The 19,653-nt window shown below is 33.2% G+C and overlaps 2 long non-coding RNA genes across 2 annotated transcripts in view; both read right to left on the minus strand.

Annotated features, from left to right (window-relative positions):
* Positions 1-525: 525 nt before the first annotated feature.
* LOC108531825 (uncharacterized) lies at positions 526-11,227 on the minus strand. Its single transcript, XR_001886292.1, has 3 exons — positions 11,193-11,227; positions 10,869-10,934; positions 526-789 (listed from the first exon to the last, which is right to left on the minus strand). It is a non-coding gene; the product is annotated as an uncharacterized LOC108531825 (long non-coding RNA).
* Positions 11,228-16,942: 5,715 nt separating this feature from the next.
* Positions 16,943-19,653, minus strand: part of LOC108531826 (uncharacterized) — a 32,144-nt gene continuing 29,433 nt past the window's right edge. Inside the window, exon 3 of the long non-coding RNA XR_001886293.1 lies at positions 16,943-17,172. This is a non-coding gene — a long non-coding RNA (uncharacterized LOC108531826). The remainder of the gene's footprint in view (positions 17,173-19,653) is intronic.

The following is a 19,653-nucleotide window of genomic DNA, read 5'->3' on the forward strand; positions in this document are numbered from 1 at the left end:
TACAATGAGTATTCTTACAACGCTCACCTAAAATTCATAATTTTTTACGTTTTGTCACATTTGCTTATCATTTTCTCTGAATATGTATATATATATGAGTAAGTATGTCTTGTTTGTTGGCAGGACTATATATATATACATACTTTGAATATATATATATGCTTTGAATATATATATATGTGCTTTTCTTTTCTTTTCTAGATGAACTATTAGAAAATACGCAGCAGAGAGTAATACTCTTTAATCCTAAATCTTCAAGTCCCTACCCGGTAAGTACGAGAATATACTCCTATATATAAATAATTATGCTCCTTAAATTTTAAATAACATTTCCTTATATTCAGCCAATATTCAATGTAACCTAGTGTCACAACATTATTATTGACAGCTGTGTTTTGTTTGTTGCTTAGTATAGGATATCATGAGATGTTCATTATCCCTTGCTACATTAAAACAAAGCAATACAGTTGCTTGAAACACCAATGGTTTATTATCTCTTATGACTCTATTGGTCTGGAGTTTGGGCAGGCCTCAGCTGGTTGGTCCGTTTGCTACATGTGATATAACCTGGGGTCACTCATAGCTGCAGTCAACTCAGAGATGGACCAAGGCTGGAATATCCATGTGGTCACTAGTTATTCAGAAGTCTAGCCCGGACTTTCTTATATGATGGCAGATGGGATCCAAGAGCAGAGACAGAGATTCCCAGCCTCTTAAAGTCTTGGCTGAGAATGGATATTGCTTCACTTCTGCTTCAGTTTATGATTCCAAGCAATTCAGAAATCCAACCTAGGTTGAAAGAAAAAGGGAATTTGTTCTGCCTCTTGTTGGAAGGAGGTACAAAGAATTTGTGGTCATTTAAATTCTGTTATATCAAGGATCCCACATTGCTTTAAGATTAAAGATATATCTCTTTGTCCCATTTTGATCTAGAACAGCAATACTTCTTTTAAAATTTTAGCTCCTTTTAAAATTGTATTTTTCATGACAATAACATTTTGAGGTCTATCTGTTAACAGGAATCTTATAAAATACCCCAGTAATCTGGATTTGTCTAATTATTTCATCATTATTATATTAAACATTTTGGTTAAGATGTTATATAAGTAATATTATAAACTTTTCATTACATCAGAAGTCAATTTTACCGGGCTGATTTTCCCCATTCATTTCTTTTGTTTAAGATAAAATCCACCATAATTAACCCTTTAAAGCTACCACTCCACATTGTAACTGGTAAGTGTTTGTGGGTATTTAAATCATGTGTATTTACGGTTTTCTATCACCGTTTCACTTAATGTATTTTGACATACATTGGTTATCCTTCCCTGAATTGATCATTACATAAAAGTCACAAAATATTTTCTAATTCTGTAATTTATTGTATATCATGATGTTCTTCTGTAAAGGGTAACCTTTTTTCCTTCTTTTCAGTATTATTATGAATTCTTTCTATATAAATATTGTAACTTATTAACACTATTTGATTATTTATTTTCAAATAGCATTATTTCATACCATACAATTCATATCATACAACTTCATACCATACGATTCAGCCATTTTAAGTTTGAAGATTTTTGTGAACTTACAGAGTTGGATAATCATCATCAAAATCCATGTTTAAAATATTTCCATAATACCAAAACATTATTTTGTGGCCACTTACAGTCAATCTCACTACAACTTCCAGTCACAAGCAACCACCTATCTGCCTTTTGTCTGTATAGGTTTTTTTTTTTTCTGTTTCATGTAAATGATATTATACAATATTTACACTCTTATTTCTGGCTTCTTTCAGTTAGCATAATGTTTTCAAGGTTTATCCATACCTTTGAATGTATTCCTAGTTTGTTCCATTTAAGTGGTGAATATTTCATTGCATGAATATACTATATTGTGCTTATTTATACACCAGTTTATGTTTAGGTTGTTTCAGTTTTTAGCATTTGTGAATATATTACCTTGAACATTCAGTAGAAGTCTTTTTGTGGACATTCATTTTTATTTCTCTTGGGTAAATACCTTGAATGCAACAGGTGGGTTAATATGGTAATTATATGTTTCACTTCTTAAGAAACTTAGATTTTACACTCCTATCAGCAATGCATGATGGTTTTATTACTATTTCTGATGATAAATTGTCCCACGTTTGGACAATTGAAATTATAAGAAAATTAGGACAAAGACGCAAAGGTCTAAAGAAGTGAGCCCTACGTATATTTGGGGAAAAGCATTTCCTGCAGAGAAAAAGCAAAGTGCAAATGCTTAGGCAGAGCACAGCAGCGCAGCTAGAAACAGTGAGCTGGGGAAAAATTACAAAGAGGTAAGGTCAGAGAGGTAAGAGGACCATATTTTTCAGGACCTTGTAGTCCATTGTAAGTACTTTTGCTTTGACACTGAGTGTGATAGGAGAATAATAGAAGGTTTAGAGAAAAGGATTCACATGATCAAACTTACATCTTAACAACATCACTTTAGGTCCTAGTTTTATATTATATGAGCATGACGAGGAAGGAAGCAAGGATATTCGAGAACCAGTATTGCATAGTTAGTGTGATGGTGGAGGGTGGATTGTGACAAAAAAAAAATGCAAAGAATAAGATCTAAGAGTAATTAATGCATTCATTGAAAAACTGGGACCTTTTGTGTGTGTGTGTGTGTGTGTGATGAATGAAACTATTGTGATGAGCCTGATGGTCTATCCTGCTGCAGGTTCCGGGAGATGAACTATGGAATCCAAATCCTTACACATTCAAATCTAGTGGAGGTTACTACCTGCTCCAGTAAACATTAATGAGACTATCCTATGTCTATTGTTGGCTGCAATTCCTGGACACCAGCAGCAAATCCAGGAATCTCCTAACTGGTTGAAACAAATTTGGTTGATGGTATTTGTGAAGCTCGGGCAAGGAGGACTTCTGAGATGCTTCAGCTTCCCTCCTATAAGATGACTGTCAGGTCCTTGCACAGTTTCAGCCTCTCATATTCCTTAAAAGAAAACAAAACCGTTCAGCCAGACTCCTCTTTCAGCATAGTCACTGTAAGAAAGAGGAGTCGATTACTATCTTATTATATTCTAATAAAGTTTTGTGGTGACTGTTACATTGGCATTAACTGTGTTTTGCAGAGTAAACAAGATTCTCTGATAGGTAAGAGAAAGAGAAGAGTAAGAGATGACCCTAAGGTTTTTGTTCTGAGCAACTGGAAGAGGGAAAAAAATAAAGAAAGGAAGAATTAGTTGATAGAATAATGTAGCGTTAGTTTTAGTTTAGCATTAGATTGGAATAGATTACTATTAACATTTTTCTTAGATGTATGAAGTTTGAGGAAAAAATTGAATTTATTCTATATGAGTAATACAATCATTCAATCTAAGGCAGTTTGTTAATGTTTTACATGGATTTTCAGGATTTCAAAGTCAGTCACTAACTTTGAACTCTTGTTTGGGGTTTCCTGTAAAATCCTCTCTACCCCACCCATGATCTCCAGTGTGGTATCCCATATAGCCTAGCTTTTTCCAGAGTTGAAACATTTTTTTTTGCCATTACCTCCATTAGGACTATATAGGTCTCTCTCGGGTCCTTCCTTCTGCTACCTAACCAATAAAATCATCCACTCACTCATTCCTTTGCTGAAGAACATTTATTGTAAGTGTACTTAAGAATGTCTTGTGTTGCATAAAATGATAAATGAAGGACAAAGGGTCAGTTTGTTCATAGTATGGGGGGTGGGGTGATGTGGGGAAGAGGATCCTTATGATATATAAGTAAAACAAAAATGTCAAATATTTGAAAAAATTTAAAGCATATTCATTGTAGAGATAATTCAGTGTATTATGGAGAATACTAAGGAATACACCAGTAAGAAGGTAATATTTAGGCTCATACTTGAAAAATAAAAATTAAAAGCAAAAAAATAATAATAATTCAGCAGCAGAATGTTTTGAGCAAAGGATTTGAACATTGCTAAGGTTTAATAATGGAAAAGCCTTGTTCACTTCCAGGAATTAAAAAGTGGCTTGCTGTCTGGAATACAGGGAGGTAGGAGTTGAAATGGGATGGGAAGGTAAGCAGGGTCCAGATTTCTACAGAGGTTGTAAGCTGTAATTTGTAAAGGGGTTTACATGCTATTTTACATTTAAAGGAAAGCTATTAAAATGTTTCTTAAAGGGAAAGGAGGAGTGGAATCTGGAAGTGGATTAAACTTTCCTCATAAATACTTTTTGATATCTTTATTGAAATGCAAAGAGTATTATTAATAAAAAGTAAGAAATTATAGAGAAAAGTTGGGACTCTCAGTTGTCCAAGTAAAAGATGAAGCACCTGAAACTGTTAAGAAGGTAGGGGAAATAGAGAGAAGTACTTGAAACTAAGATAAATTTTGTATACAGAAAATTTTTATATAAAAGAATTCATTGAAAGACCCGCCACTGGGGAAGAGGGAGGTTGTTGATAGAGTAGAATTGAGTATGGTTTTTGAATTCTGGGTCATTTGGAAATGCTCAAAAGGAATGGATTGATGTGTGTGTGTGTACATGCTTGTGCATGTGTGTGCGTTTTATCTGTGGAGCATGCAAGGGACAATGTCTATTGAAAAGTAAATGAACAAATCTAGAGGTCAAATACATGGCCTATAGGTTTTTTTTTTACTTTTATTTTAGAGTCGTCTGTATGCAGAAGAGGTGTAAAGTCATGGAAACCAATAAGATTACAAAAAGAAAGAAGAAAAAAGCAGGTTCTGAGTTTGAAGAGTTGAATGAGCCTACAGAGATAAAGAAGTTGTTGCTGGAGAGGTAAGATGAAAATGAAGAGTGAGGGTTTCAGGGAAAACAAGGAGGTTGTTTCATAAAAGAAATATCAACTGTGTTAATGTTTCTAGGAAGTCAAACAGTATTTGAAACCAAGAAATCAGAAATGTGAAATCATGGTTGGCAACAGGGAATTCATTGCTGACATTTAATCTTGTAGAATACTAATGGAGAATAGTTTAATTTTAACTTTATCTACTACTGGACACAGGATATAATATAAGGTATACAGTGTTAATTCTGAAGTATCATTTTTAGTTATTCTTCTAAGTTTTAGCTGCTCATATTAACTGCAGAAAAAGGACTGGGCAATTTTGGTATTGAAATTTCCTTTTTCTTGAAACACCTGTCTGCTTGTCAGTATGTGTTGCAAGAGTATCTCAATCTATTCTCTGCCAGGTAGTAAAACGAACCTTAGTGAATATGCTAGTTCAGGGATAAAGTATCCAGCAGACCTTTGACATATTTCTCATGATTATGTACCCATTATATAAGTTGCTTATTGCTGCTATAATAATATACCACAGATTCAGTGCCTTAAAATCACAAGCATTTGTAATTTTCTAGTTTCGGAAATCAGAATTCTAAAATGTGTTGCAAGTGTTTCATTCCTTCTGAAGGCTCTAAGGGAGAATGTGTTTGTCTTTTCCAGCATCTGGGGGCTGTCTGTGTCCCTTGTTTGGTGGTCCTTTCCTCTATGTTCAAAGCCAGCAACAGTGGGTTGCATGGCTCTCTCTCTTATCCTGCTTCTATTGTCACATTTTCTTTTTTTCTCTGCCTACAGTCTAGAATTATTTTCCACTTTCAAAGACCGATGTGATTACATTGGTTCTATGTGGATAATCCATGTATAGCCTCCCCATTTCAAGATCCTTAACTTAAGCATATCTGTAATGTCCTGTTTACTATATAAAATAATGTGTTTACAGGTTCCAGAGATTAGGATGTGGATGTTCAGTGGGGTGGGCAGCACTCCTCCAGTCAACCTCAGTATATATTGCTCAGCTGATTCCAATCTTGGATGATAAAGAGGGGGTATACATTGGCCATCTAAGATATTAACGCAGTGTAATGACTAAAATGGAAATTTCAGATAAAATGATGGGTGAAGAGGCCAAAAATTGATGTAATATCATGTTAGTCACTATCAAACAGTCACTACATGAAGTTTACACACATACCCCTCTAAAACTACTTTGGCCTAATATGTTTTTTCTTTCTATACATCTGTATTTCTATAAAAAATGAAATATATAATAAATTATGAGAAAACTAACCTTACATCTGAATGACATCTTGGATTTTGTTTGTTTCTTAGCCTTGTTGTTCAACTTTCTGATTTCTGTTGTCAAGAGAGAATGACTATGTAGGGATACGTAGAATTAGCATACTGTTAAATATTATTCCATTCTGGAGTGTGCAGCTAAATACTTTCAGTTGTGTAATAATTCAGTGGTGTACACTAGGCCTAGTGGCCCAATAACTCTGTCACTTCAAATAATGGCACCATTTTTTTAGTTGGTATTCATGAACATGAAATTAGCCATTTTGAATTGAATCATCCAGTGGCATGCAGTACATTCAAAATGTTGTACAATCTTCACCTCTGTCCAGTTTCAAAATATTTTTATCAACTCAAAGGGAAACCTTCTATCCATTAAGCAGTTGCTCCTCATTGCTCCTTCTGTTAGCCAATATGCTGTCTCTATGGATTTACCTATTCTATTTATTTCATGCACGTGAATCCATACAATGTATGATTTTTGTGTCTACCTTCTGCCTTACCACCCTATTTTAGAGGATCATCTACATGTAGCCCGAGTGTGGACCATCTTTTCATGTGATTGTTGGTTTTTTGTGTATCTTCTTTGGATAAATGTTTATGGAAGTCATTTGCTCATTTTTAAATTGTCTTCATGTCATTGATTGTAAGAGCTTTTTATATGCTCTTAATATTAAGCCTTTATTAGGTACATGATTTGCAAGTATTTTCTCCTATTCTGTAGGTTGCAGTTTCAACTTTTTCAAAATGCCCTGTGATGGTCAAACATTTTTAATTTTGATAAAGTCTTATGTATCTTCTTTTTAGTTTTGGCTTGTGCTTTGCTGTTAGTATCTAAGAAGTCATTATCAAACCCGAGGTCATGAAGATTTATTGCCTCCACAATGTCTTCTTCTAATTTTTTAAAGGTTTTAGCTCTTACGTTTAAGTAATTGATCCATTTTAACTTACTTTAATACATAATGTGATGTAGACGTGCAACTTTTTTTTTTTGTTTCTTTGGATGTGGATTACCAACTTGCCCCAGCACTACTTTTTGACGAGACTATTTCTCTTCATTGAACAGTCTTGTCATGCTTGTCAAAAATACATTGGCTATAGATACATGAGTTTATTTCTTGACTCTCAATTCTATCCCCTTAATCTATATGTCTGTTTTTATACTAGTACCACACTGTTTTGTTTACTGTGGTTTTATTGAAGTTTTGAAATCAAGGAAATATGAATGCTCTTTCTTTTCCTTTTTAATGCTTTGGTTATTCAGGATCCCTTGCAATTCCATGACTTTGAGGCACAGATTTTCCATTTTTGTGAAACATGCTGTTTGAATTCTAATAGGGATCACATTGAATGTGTAGCTCAATGTTAGTAGTCTTCTCACTTTAACACTATAAAGTCTTCTACTCTATGAACATTGCTGCTTTATTTTTGTCTTTAATTTCTTTCAGCAGAGTTTTCAGTATACAAGTCTTTCATTTCTTTGGTTAAATTTATTCCTAGGTTTGGTACTCTTTTGCAAGCTGTTATAAATGAAATTGTTTCTTAATTTTCTTTTCAGATTGCTGATTGATGGTGTATAAAACACAACTGATTTTTGTGTATTGAAACTATTCTGTAACTGACCTCATTTATTAGCTCTAGTAGTATTTCGTTTTTTTCTTTCTGATTTTCTGTGCATAAAATTATGTCATCTCTGAGTACAAACAGCTTGAATTATTTCTAATTGGGATACCTTTTTTTTCTTGCCTACTTGCTATATATATAGAGAGAATGAACGAACTTCTAATGCAATGTTGAATATTGATGGTGAAAAAGTTTATTCTTATCTTGTTCCTGATCTTATGGGCAAAGCTTTCCATATTTCACCTTTATGCATAACATAAGCTGTGAGCTTTTCATAAACGTCCTGTATCATGTTAAGAAAATTCCTTCCTATTGCTAGATTATTGAGTTTTTTTCTATCATGAAAAAGTGTTGGAGTCTATCAAATATTTTTTTCTTTTAAAAATTTTCCTTAGTTCTATTAATGTGTATATTACTTAGATTGGTGTTCTCTATTTGAACAACCCTTATATTACTGGGATAAATCCCACTTGTTTCATGGTGTGTAATACTTAACATGTGCTATTAAATTCCATTTGCCAGTATTCTGTTAAGGATGTTGGCATGAAATTCACAAGAGCTATTGGTCATTTGTCTTTTTTTCTCTCTGTATCTTTGTCTGCTTTAGTATAGGTCATACTGGCATCATAGAATGTGTTAGTACCTGTGATTCCTCTTTAATTTTTAAAAGAGATTGAAGAAGATTGTTGTTACATCTTTAGATATTTTGTAGAAATTGCAAGATAAACCATCTGATCTTGGAATTTTCATTGCTGAAAGTTATTATTAATACTATTGCTGGTTAAATCTAATTTCTTCTCACAGGTCTTCAGATTTTCTGTTTTCTCATAATCCAGTTTTTGTAGATTATGTGTTTCTAAAAAATTGTCTATTGTTCTTTGGTCACCAAGTTTGGTGTACAATTGTTCATATTGTTTTTTATAATCCTTTATATTTCTATAAGGATAAGTAGGGATGGCCTCACTCTCATGTCTGGTTTTAGTTATTTGTGTATTCTCTCTTTTTACTTTGTATTTAAAGATAAAGTTTTGCCAGTTTTTTGACCTTTTCAAAGAGCAATTTTGTGTTTCATTCTATCTTTCTATTCCCTATTTTATTTGTTTCAGCTCTAATCATTAATATTCTATCTTTCTACTAGCTTTGGGTTTAGTTTTCTCTTATTTTTCTAGTAACCATGGTGTAAAGTTGAGTTATTGATTTGAGATATATCTTCTTAGTTTTAAATTTAATATTTAGTGCTTTAAATTTCCCTTCAGAACTGCTTTCACTGCATCCCATGTTTCTATATGTTGCATTTTTGTTTTTATGCTTTATATGATTTAAATATTTTCAAATTCCTTGAAATTTATTTTGTTGCCTAAAATATCCTGGAGACTGTATAATGTACTCTATAGAAGAATGTACTTTCTGCTGTACTGGGAAAGTGTTCTGTATATGGCTGTTAGGTCTCACTAGCTTACAGAATTTCTCACATTCTCTATTATTCATCTTCTGTCTACCCATTAGTAAAAGCGGTGTTTTAAATTCCTCATTTTCTCAGTAGAAATGCTTATTGTTCCCTCCAATTCTGTCAATGTTTACTCCATATGTTTCGGGGGTTCTGTTGTTTGGTTCATATACATTTATAATTGTCATATCTTCTTTATGGGTTCATTTATTGTCAATATATACTCTTCTTATTTATTGGAGTATCTTTTGACTTAAAGTCTATTTTGTATAGTATTACTATAACCAACTCAGTTTGCCTTTGATTACATTTGCAAGGAGTATCTTTTTTTTTCTTCTGTTTTTCACTTTAAAATTATTTGTGATTTTTGATCTAAATTTAAAAGACCATTATTTATATCAACTCTGCCTCTCTCTGTATTGTGATTGGAGAGTTTAATCCACTTACATTTAAAGTAATTACTGATAACAAGGGGCTTTTGTGATTTTGTTATTTGTTTTTTTCTGTCATACCTTCTTTGTGATTTCCTACATCACTGCCTTCTTTGATGCTTAATAGATTTTACCATAGCATTTTGATTTTCTTCTTATTTCCTTTTGCAAACAATTTTTAGATATTTTCTTAGGGATTACAATTAAAATTCTAAATTGATAGCAATCTACTTGAAATAGATACCAACTTAGCTTCAATAGCATTCAAAAATTGTGCTCTTATACAAATCTATCCCACAATTTTGTTGTCACAAATCATATCTTTATATATTCTGTGCCCATTAATATACATTTATAAATACTGTTTTATATATTTGTCTTTCAAAATACTTAGGAAATAGAAAGAGGAGTTGCAAACCAGAAATGTAATAATATTGACATTTATATTTAGCTGAAGGACACCTTTTGGTATTTCTTATAGGGTAGTTCTGTTAGCAAATGAAGTTTATTAGTTTGTTTATTTAGAAAGGCCTTTTTTCTTTACATTGAAGGATTATTTTGTCAGATATAGAATACTTTTGGTGAATATAGAATTTTGGGGTGAGTTTTGTTCATTCTTTTGGCACTCCAAAAATGTCCTCTCACTCTTTTCCGGCCTCCGTAACTTCTGTTGAGAAATCTGCCTTAATCTTATTGATGATGACTTTCACGTGATAGGTCTTCTCTCTTGATTCTTTTTTTTTTACAGTCCTGAAACGTTTTTATTTGTAGCTCTTATAAAGCATTAAAACACACATAAACACAACAGCTTTTCATATTATGTGAATACTAGCTTGTTTTTATTCTTAGATAAAATAAAACACACAAATACAATAGTTATATAATTTTGTATAACACCTCTTATTATTTCCATTTTGTCTGACTATTAATATTAGTCTAGAGAATGGCATGGCAGTGATTTAATTTCTATAAATTGATTAGAGTTTAAAGGCAGCAAACGTTCAGGGAGCCACATCATTCTATCTCTGAGTGTTGTTTTCTGACTCCTCTCTTCAGTTTGCTGAAGGATAAGGGCTTGCCCCTTTTATTCAGGTAAAGTCAACTCAATATGAAACATAAAAGCTATTATATTTCTCATTTTTTGAATGATGCTTAAAGCATTATAAAATAGTTGGGTAGATATAAAGCATTGTATCATAACTTCTCGGCAATTGTATTTCTCAGCAATTTAAAAACAAATTCTGCATTTAAATTATTTATGCATTTTGTGCTGACCTTTATGATGAAAACATACAGTGGTAGATGGGGTGGTGATGTTTTGATATATCAAGGCCAGGAATGCTTTCAAGGAGAGAAAAGCAAATTAAAAGCTTGAAAACTATATTCATTCAATTATTGTATTCTTTAAAAGTTTGTGCTTTTGGGATAGCCTTATATAATACATCTCTTGCTTCTCTGTGTTATCCACAGGATTTTATTCTAACAAATTCACAATTAATGTATAGCATTTAGTCTCTAAAATACTTCTCAGAGAAGGTAATACTGATCAATTATAACTCTATATTGTTAAATTTTCATATAAATTTTAAAGAAACTCACAAGCTCACTCATCCCTGTTAAGCATTTGGATACCTATAATGAAACAAGGTACAAAATTATTCTGAAAACTTCTAGAGAAATTACAGGATTACATAGCCACCTGAATACAAAACAGCTTTTCACAAAAAATATTCATTCAAATAAAAATAAGGGAGATTATTTCTTTTTTTATTGCTGTTGTTCTTATAAAGTATTATTTCTTTTTTCTGTTATTTTTGAAAAATCAGTACTGTAGTAGGAAAAAAAATCATGCCTGCAAGCAGCTGTTTCTTTCAAGCAGATTGTGAAAACGTTTCCATTAATACAGATCTTCAGATATCTGCCTCTAGATCTCACATGAGCACTAGTTGCAGCCCTCAAACATCATCTATCTGTATATCAAGATAAATTACAAAAGGATTATATACCACATGTCTAAATGACAAAGAGAAGAAAGGTAAGTAGCCTGGAAGAAAGGAAGTGACTTAGAGGCCCCTAGCGTTTCCCTAAGCAAGAATAAACTTTAGCCAGACTTCCTGGCTCTAGGCCCCTGCCCACCAGGTTCTTAGAACATCTACTTTAGAACACTTGAATTATAATCTTTTTCTCTGCCCATTTGATGTGAAAATCTTTTAGAAAGCCTTTTCCTAGCTTTACTAATCAGGACCTTTTTTTCCTCAAATACCTGGCAGACATCTCTTTGAAATGTAATAATCAAGAAAGATGGAATCTCTACCTCCCAATGTCTTGGGAGAGTAGGAGCTTGACCTCCATGATCCCCTTGCTCTAAATTGCAAAACTACCTCCTGTCATGAATATACAAGACAGTTTACTTTTTGCAAGTGTTGGTGCGTGGAGGCGGCTGGGGGGAGGGACGCAGGGGGCGGAAAGAAGACCAATTAGCAAATACAAATAGCCTGTGATCCTCTTGCCTGATGCCATCTCTACCTCAATTCTTAGCAACTCTTCACCCATCTGTTTCAGTAAAGTTGAACCTCTTGGCCTGTTGCAATAGCCTGGAATAAGTCCTCCTTGTCTGTGTAATTTTAGGCAGTACAATTTTTGATTTGGCACTATATTTGAAGAAAGGAAGGAGAGAGAGAGAGAAACCATAGACTATTTATAGGAATAATTATGTTATCTTATTTATTCCTATAATATTTACAGGAAGTTAGGAAAACTTCCTAACACTCAAAATTCTAAAACAATAAAATAAATTTTGATACACATTAACACTATAGAATTATTTTGCATAACAAGAAATAGTCAAAGTTACAAATCAAATGAACTGCTGAAAAAAATTCTTGCACTTTATAGCACAGAGAAAAGGTTAGCATCCCTGATATAAAAGAACTCCTAAAATCAAGAACAACATATAATAGAACATGGGCCAAAAGGAACAAATAATCATATCACATTTTAAAAAATGTTAAAAGAGTCTTATGCCTACAAGAAGATGCTCAATTTTGCCGAAATAGCAGAAATGCAAATAAAACTTCATTAAAATATTTTACCTATTTAGCAGAATGTTTTTAAAAATTTCAAACTTCAGCAGCATACTCTGTTTTAATTCCCTTTTTCTTTTACTGTCTGCCTTTATTCCTTTTGATAAAATTTTTAGTTTTTGAATATATAAAATATGCATAAATATCAATTAATACTACATTAAAAAGAATTATTATGAGGGTTTCTAATTATATCTCTGCCTTTTTTCCCCATCCTTGTCTTTCCCTACCATTAAGAAAAATTTTATTAATTTATTTACTTTTCTAAAACTTCTTTTAGCAAATATATATGCATATGAGCAAACAACGTTAATCATATATACACATTTCTTCTTCTTTCTTATAGAAAAAGTGGCATACAGTACTCATTGTTCTGCACTTTGCCTTTTTCTCATTTTATATTCCATTCCTGTTAGATTATTTCCAGTCAGATGCATAGGTGTTCTTTCTTCATTTTTAACTACCAGAATGTTTCAGTATGTGGAATGATACTTATAAGTTATTCAACCTAGGTCCTGCACTCATAGACACACTGAATTGTTTCAAACTTTTGTAATTATAAATTATACCACAAGTAAATAACCTTAGACCCCAGCCTTTCCTTACATTTTTGACAATGTTTTCATAGACCTTGAGCTTGCTGGGGTCAAAAGCTAAATGGAACATGTATGTTTTTTCTAGATATTGTTAAATTTATTCTTACTGGATTGTACCATTTGTTTATTCCCAATGGCAATGTAAGCTAGAATCTCCCCAAAAGTAATTATTGTCATGTTTTGTGATGGGGCCTATCTGCAGCTGCAAATGACATCTTTGGTAGTTTAATTGCATGGGCTCCCCTATTATGAGTGAAATTCACCCTAATGGGCCTAACTTTACAGTAGTGAGAACTAAGGTCTGATTTTTTTTTTTTTTTTTTTTTTTTATCTTTGCCCAAGTTTCCATCTAATGGGTCTGGGGAGTTAAGCACTACAAACTATAAATTCTCATCAGATGGGTTTTATTTAACTCTGTATATGATGACTTACTTACCAATCTGACTCGGCAACACAAGGAAGAAAACAAAATATTTTACCCCAAAACATGTTGTCTCTGCCATATCTTGAAATTGCCCTGTAAAGTCTCTTGTGGGAAAAATTCACATTCTATAGAGAATCCCCTCTCCCTGTTGTTTTCCTTTCTTCCTTTCCAGATCCATGAGATAACCAACTAAGAGCCAGGTGCCCTTTTAGGTCCAATAAGAAACATTTTACAATCTGCTCTCTCTCTGAAATCTGCTATCTGAAAGATTCCTCTGCACAATAAAACTTCGTATCCCATAACCTTTATCTTAACCTGAACATTTCCTTTCTATTGATCCCAGGTCTTCAGATAAACTCAACCATCAACCAGAAAGTGTTTAAATTTACCTGTAGCTGAACCATACCAATGTATTTCTTAAATGTATTTGACTGATGTCTCATGCCTACCAAAATATATAAGACCAAGCTGTACCCCTACCTTGGGCCCATGTTCTCAGGACCTCCACGGACCATGGTCACTCATATTTGGCTCAGAATAAATCTCTTAAAATATTTTACAGAGTTTGACTCTTTATATCTCCTATTCGTTTATCTTCCTGTAGCTCCAGAACTTTGACTTACTCTAAGCTGATAAGTTTTTCTCACTCACTGAGTTAATACACAAAATAGTATGATAATTTTCTCTACTCCCAACACTTCTTTACATTTGTGCTTATATAGTCTATATCAGCAAAGTTCAGAGACAGTGCCGTATTCTTCTAACTTAAAATGTATGCAAACAAAAAATCTGTTTTTGATCCAACCACCCTTCTTTGCCATTGTTCTGCTTCCAAAATAACTCTTCAAAAATTATCTATATTCCTTGTCATCATTTTTTGTCTCTCTGAAGTTCACACTTGTCTCATCAAGGTTCCCCAAATCCTCCCTGCCATTAAACCCCAAAGCTAATGTGGAGCCTTTCTAACTTAGCCTATCAGCATAATTTTATACGCATGTTCAAATCCTTCTTGAAATACTGTCTTTGCTTCCAGGACAGGACAACCTGACTTGTTTTCTTTCTCATAAGATGTTATTTTTCTACCCCTAGGGCTGATTTTTTTTTTTTTTTTTTTTCCTCAGTCCTTGGAACTCTTCCGTTCTCCCTGACTCTCCCCTGGGGATTTCACCTAGTTTCATGGCTTTAAATATTAGCTATATGACAATTAATTACCAAGAGAGACAATAAGCACGGTTAATAGACACACAGACATTTTCTCTATCAGTTACTAGCTCTTTGTCTTCTGAACAAATACTTAGCTTCTTCATGTCTTAGTCTTCTCATTGTAAAATGTTGATATTAATAGTACTTATGAGAATTTTGTATAAATTAAAAACTCATAGTAGAAAAAACAGTTCCTAGGACATAATAAATACAAAAGAAGCATGAGTGGATATTATTTTAGTCTCAGGGCAACTCTCTTCTACTGAAACTGCAGACTGTTAAATGCACAGTTGTTTTTTTAACACCTTCACTTAGTTATTTTATGAGGTCTCTAAACAATATATACAGAATGCCTCTTGATTTTATGTCTCAAATCTCTCCTCAAATTCTTTCTCTTCTAGGTAAAGAGGAATTCCAATCTTACTTTCATGTTCCAAATTTGTTCTATCAGCAAATTCTTTTGACTTTCCCTTCAAAATGGATCAATAATCTGACAATTTCTCACCATCTCTGTTGCTACCATTCTAGAAGGAGTGAGCATCATATCTTATATTGATTCTTGCCTCAAAATGACCTACTTTACTTCTGTTCTTGGCCCTCTTTAACATATATTTCCACACGGCAACCAGAGTGACTCAGCAGACTATATATTATCTTTTTTTCTGCTTTAAACACTCCCATGACTTTCCATCATGAAAAGCCAAACTCACTGCTCTGGCTTGAAAGATCCGAGAGAATACATTGCCACATGCTTGACCTCTTTGATCTCTAATTCCATACTTTCTCCCCTCTGGCCTCACTGGCTTCATTCCTATTTCCAGAACATTCACCTATGTTCATCTCCAGGATATTTCTTTTTCTTGTTGGTTTCTCTGTCTGGAATGGTCTCCCTAGAGAAGTCCACATTTCAGACTTCCTTATAAATTCTTTATTCAGAATTCAATTTAATGGAAAGACCTTCTCTTGTCAAACTATTTAACATTAAATTTCCTCCCTCTACCACCCTTGCACTTCTGTTACCAGTTTTACTTCTTTCATTCACACTTTTAGCATTCTATTTTATTGATTTTTTTTCTCATTTATTTTTTGTCTTTCTCTTGTTATAATGTAAATTCCATAGTATTCTTAAATTTTGTCCCCACTGTGAAACCCTCAGTGTTGGAACAGTGCCTAGCACAAAGAAGACATATAGCTGGGCACGGTGGCTCATGCCTGTAATCCCAGCACTTTGGGAGGCCGAGGCGGCTGGATCACAATGTCAGATCAAGACCATCTTGGGTAACACGTTGAAACCCCATCTGTACTAAAAATACAAAAAATTAGCCAGGCGTGGTGGCGGACTCCTGTAGTCCGAGCTACTTGGGAGGCCGAGGCAGGAGAATGGCGTGAACCTGGGAGGTAGAGCTTGCGGTAAGCCAAGATCACGCCACCGCACTCCAGCCTGGGTGACAGAAGGCGACTCCATCTCAAAAAAAAAGAGAAAAGATATGTATAAATATTAGCTAGATAAATCAATGAATTGAGTAGGCCATTTATTGTAAAACTAACAAACAAACAAAAATTTTTTTTGTAGACCACTATGTATTTGAAAAGGCAATTTTCCAGAATATAACAAATAAAGGTATGCAAAACATTTGTTCGCATTCGTATTTAATACATTAAATCGAGAGAAGAAAATAAGGATATTTTCTCTCTTTATTTCTCTCCCTGTCTCTCTATGCATATATACCCATATGCTTATATACACATAGAGTGTAAGCACACTTTAATTACATGCACATGTTATACTTATTTAAGATTCAAAAATGTAAAATATCATGCAAAAACAGCTCGAGAGAGAAAAGAAGCAGCAAATAATGCCTTCATTCAGAAGTTGCTATAGATATTTTAGTATGTAAATGTAATATTGTTTATATATATTTTAGAGAAAATTGAGATTTTTATACTTGTATGAATCCATATTATAATTAAACAATAGAGTCCCATCTTGGTAGGTAGCTACTGTGCTGTAGACTTACTCCAAATTGTTTTATATTCCTCCATCCTTTACACATAGAAAGTTATATTTTATCATCTTTTTTCATTTAGATGAGACCAAGTAACTAGCTCAGGCTAGTGAGCAGAATAAATGCACTTCATGTCTATAATGAAAAAAAGAAATGCCCTTCACACTTTCTTTAGGAAGGCTGTGTAGCTGTGAAAGAAGCATTCTGGATCAATGAGTCAGCACCTTGAGATCAGATGTCCAGGATTGACCCAGTCTGTAGTAGATTCTGTGTGAGTGAGAAAGACACTTTTGTTAGTTTGTTGAGAGTTACAAGTTGCTTGTTACTTCAGCATAGCTTATTCTATTAAGACTAGTACACCCATGATGATATCTTCCCCAATCATTATTTTTCTATATTTCTATTTTATTTCTTATATATAATTCTTTCATAGATGTTTTAAAACCTAAGTATTAATAAAGCAATGATTTAACTAAGTTTCCTAAAATTCTAGTTTCTGATTTGCTTAGCAGTTTGTTCTTCCTCTAGAAAAGTTACTTGCTCTCATATTGCCAATTCTGATTCATTGTCCTCAATACAAAGAGCACCTTGAACTCTAAAGGTAGAATGTAAAATATTTATTCCACTTTTCTATATTGGCAATACTGAGAAATTTCCTTGAGTATAAAGTAACAATCTCACTTTCACTCCCACTTAAGGGATTATTTTCTGAAATAGAACAGCCATTATTAATCCACCTCTGTGATCCACCTGCAAAAGAGGATTTTGACTGGCCCAATTACCTTCTTCTCATACCTTAACTCTGATACAGATGCTGTCGGGATAAAAAAAGGCAAAGAGATGATGCTGACTGACAGCTGGAGTGGTGGTTTTCAGGGGGTGAGGTATAACAGAAGTAAAAGAGTAATTGTGCTGAATAAAGGAAGTGGCTGAAAAAGTTATTTTTATCATCTATCTATCATCTATCAATGATATTTCTATCTATATCTCTACAATTTATCAATTATCTATCTATCTAATTTATTTATGTCTCGATCTCCCACTAATGACATTTAATTAATTTAAGAAAATAGTTTTGACTTTAATTTTGATTTCTGGACTGTGATCTTTGAAGAAGATACAGATCTAGGTCTGGTTATATTTCATATTATATAAGCAACTCCTACCCTTTTAATTCTACTCATGGTTCAAATCAAGTTTTTAATTACCTCAACTTTTGTTTCATTTATCTTTTCCAAACAGTTTTGCAAACACAATTGTAATAACTGAAATGTATCTCAATTTTATTTCATTTTCTCAAACTCAAATGTTCTATTTCAAATTATATTCTTAGATAAAACATGAATTAGATAATCACAACCTAGAAATCTAAAAATCATTGTCAGAAATCGGTTGTTCTAATAACTGATTTATTCCTACCTCTACAGGTATAGTGAAAATGACTTGTTTTGCAGTTTATTAGATGACACTACTAGAGTTTAAAGTTGCTATTGTATTCTGTATGGTAAAAATAGTTGGCATTACTAACATTTAAATACAAAAAGTTAACACAAAGTGTTATACAAAATTCAGTTTACAAAAAATTGACAGAAATAAAATGTACTGTGAAGAGTTCAAATTCAGTTTTCTTTGACAAATTTAATATTAGTTTTGATCAAATAAAAATATGTCATTATCTTAACAGCTATCATAAATATAAACTACTTTTGTCCTCAGAAAATCTCCTGGAGACAGTTAAAAGATATCTTAGTGATAACACAATTTACATTATATCTCAATTTTGTAGCCTAAAGGGAGAGGCTGACTGTGTATATTATATCAGCATATATATATATATATATACACACACACACATATAATAAATATATATATATTTAGAAAGAGAGATTGACAAAATACAAATATTTTAATGTTCCATATTATTGAAAATTTCTCATTTGCATTATGATTTATTTTATTTGTCTTTTTTTTTAACATTTATCTTTAACCACTGACGTTCAATTAGGGCCTCTGTTCCAAGTCATTGTCATCACTCCATGGCCTGACTCATGGAAAAGCTATCATTTTGAGTGGTCTATTTCTAGCTCCACTAACAGAGAAAAAGCTACATGGCAAATCATTCCATTTGCTTCTTGTGGTGATGTCCAGAAGTCAGGCATGGCCAAAGCAAGACTCACAATCCCTGTAACTTCAAAGGGCATGGAGATGAGCAACTCTGTGTTGCATGTGCTTAGAATAAAGAGTGCTGGAGGTATTGTGAACAGCATTAATGATTCCCAGATTCACGCGGCGGGTGGGGAAGAGAGAGAAAAAGGAAGTCAGGAAGTAAGACATTTCCACTGAAGAGATAGTCTTTACTGATAGCCATTTATTTCTTTTGCGGTAATTACAGCTCTTGCCCTGAAATTTGTTTCACAAATTTCCTGTGGTGGTTATTGAGACACCTAGCACTATTTGGCCTGTGGGTTCATCTAAGAGACACAAACTCATTTAAATCAAGCCAAAAGAAAGCTACTCAAAGCCAAGCAGAACATACTGAGTTTTATGTCTATTGCCTCATTTTTATAAAGTTCAACTTAATTTATTTTATTCCTCTATATGTATGTGTTATGCCCAGACCCTGTATTCCCCGAAGAAGTCCACCAGAATCCGGAGTCAAAGCCAAGCGGCAAGGATCTTTAATGCAAGTTCGAACTTGGTCCCTCTGTTTTACAACATACAAGAGGGCCCCGAATGATGCATGTGGCC

Source organism: Rhinopithecus bieti, unplaced genomic scaffold, assembly GCF_001698545.2.
Source record: "Rhinopithecus bieti isolate Rb0 unplaced genomic scaffold, ASM169854v2 scaffold_9015, whole genome shotgun sequence".
NCBI classification, from domain to species: domain Eukaryota; kingdom Metazoa; phylum Chordata; class Mammalia; order Primates; family Cercopithecidae; genus Rhinopithecus; species Rhinopithecus bieti.